Source organism: Malaclemys terrapin, unplaced genomic scaffold (assembly GCF_027887155.1).
Source record: "Malaclemys terrapin pileata isolate rMalTer1 unplaced genomic scaffold, rMalTer1.hap1 scaffold_107, whole genome shotgun sequence".
Lineage (NCBI taxonomy): Eukaryota > Metazoa > Chordata > Testudines > Emydidae > Malaclemys > Malaclemys terrapin.
Window position 1 is genome coordinate 2,866 of NW_026530199.1, and position 2,135 is coordinate 5,000.

At 76.0% G+C, this 2,135-nt stretch overlaps 1 non-coding gene across 1 annotated transcript; it reads right to left on the bottom strand.

The window, feature by feature from the left end:
* Positions 1-1,146: 1,146 nt before the first annotated feature.
* Positions 1,147-1,265, bottom strand: LOC128829690 (5S ribosomal RNA). The gene has a single exon (XR_008443398.1). It is a non-coding gene; the product is annotated as a 5S ribosomal RNA (ribosomal RNA).
* Positions 1,266-2,135: the final 870 nt, after the last annotated feature.

A 2,135-nucleotide genomic window follows, 5' to 3' on the forward strand; every position in this document is an offset into this window, starting at 1 on the left:
GGCAGCGAGGGGCGGGGGGGGGGCGCGGAGCGACACGGAGCTAACCGGCCCCCGGGGCCGGGGGCGCCTCCCGCGACTTTGGGGGCCGCGGGTCGTCAGTGGCGTGCAGGCCGGGCCTCTCCCGGGGGATTCGGGGGGGGGGGGGGCGGTCCTGCGGGCCGGGCGCAGGGGGCTCGAGCGAGCCCGGGCCGGTCCGCCCCGGGGCCGGGGTCTCCGCCTGCGGCTCGGGGGGGCGCGGGTCGTCGGGGGAGGAAGCCCGGGGGAGCTGCACGCCGGCCTGCCAGGCCAGGCCAGGCCTGGCCTGGGTGGCCGCGGGGGGATTCGGGGCGGTCCCGCGAGCCGGCGGCCGGGCGCAGGGGTCCGAGCGCGTCCGAGCGAGTCCGTCCCGGCCCCGGGGTCTCCCCCTGCGGCTCTGGGGGGCCGTGGGTCCCCGCTGGCGGAAGCCGCTGGGCGCTGGACACCCGCCGTCCGTCCCGCCTGGCCAGGCCTGGCCTGGGTGGCCGCGGGGCGGGGGATTCGGGGCGGTCCCGCGAGCCGGCGGCCGGGCGCAGGGGGTCCGAGCGCGTCCGAGCGAGTCCGTCCCGGCCCCGGGGTGTCCCCCTGCGGCTCTGGGGGCCGTGGGTCCCCGCTGGAGGAAGCCGCTGGGCGCTGGACACCCGCCGTCCGTCCCGCCTGGCCAGGCCTGGCCTGGGTGGCCGCGGGGGGATTCGGGCGGTCCCCGCGAGCCGGCGCCCGGGCGCAGGGGGTCCGAGCGAGTCCGTCCCGGGCCCGGGGCCTCCCCCTGCGGCTTTGGGGGCCGTGGGTCCCCGCTGGCGGAAGCCGCTGGGCGCTGGACACCCGCCGTCCGTCCCGCCTGGCCAGGCCTGGCCTGGGTGGCCGCGGGGCGGGGGGATTCGGGGCGGTCCTGCGGGCCGGCGGCCGGGAGGGTCCGGGCCAGTCCGCCCCATGCCCGGGGTCTCCCCCAGCGGCTTCGGTGGGTCCTCCGCGGAGGAAGCCGGGTGGGGAGCCGGACCCCAGGCGCCCAGACCCGTGACCTGCGGCCGCGACCTCCGACTCGGCAGGAGCGACGAGGGGCTTTCCGGCCCGTCCCCCCCCTCTCCTTCCTCCCCAGAAAAGGAGAGAGAGCTGGCTCGGACCGGGAAAAGCTGCCTACGGCACCTGGGATTCCCAGGCGGTCACCCATCCAAGTACTAGCCAGGCCCGGGACGGTTTACCTTCCGAGATCGGACGGGATCGGGGGCGTTCGGTCCGGTATGGCCGTAGGCACCCGGCCCCCGCGCCTCCTCGCCCGCTTTCCCCTGCCGACGCCCGGGCCTGCCGCACGGTGAGCCCCGGTCGGACTGCCCCCCTGCGGCAGGGCCCCCGTCTCTCGCGGGCCCGGTCCTTTTTTCCTTCTCGAGCTCCGGGGCCCGGGCTGGCCGCCAGAGCCCCTCCGCCCGCCCGCCCTCCCCGGCGTCGGGGAAAATATTGTCCCGGACATCCAGTGCGCCCTGATCCTGTCAGCCGGGGGGGGGGTGGGTGGGTGGAGGGGGGGCAGTCCCTCGCTGCGGCCGGGGAGGGTGAGCCCAGGGCGGCTTGCCTGCCGTCCGAGTCCCCTCTCGGCCACCAGGTCACCCCGAGCCGAAAGGGCTGAAAAATTTTCAGAGTCCCCTCCCGGGCACCAGGTCAACCCGTGGAATCGAACGGGTTCGCCTGCTGCCGGTTCGCTTCCCGGCCACCAGGTCAACCCGTAGGTTTGAACGGGCACGCCCGGTGGCCGCTTTCCCGTCCGGTCACCAGGTCAACCCGGATCTCCCTCCTTCCCTGGGCGCCCCCTCCTCGGAGGCGTCAGGTTCCATTTTCTTTTTCCCCCCAGACTTCCAGGGGCCCGATCCAGTCGGCCGGGAGGCAGTCCCTCGCTGCGGCCGGGGTGGGTGAGGCCAGGGCGGCTTGCCTGCCGTCCGAGTCCCCTCTCGGCCACCAGGTCAACCCCGAGCCGAAAGGGCTGAACATTTTTCAGAGTCCCCTCCCGGGCACCAGGTCAACCCGTGGAATCGAACGGGTTCACCTGCTGGCCGGTTCGCTTCCCGGCCACCAGGTCAACCCGTAGGTTGCCGACGGGGCTAGCCAGTGGCCGGTTTGCTTTCCGGCCGCCA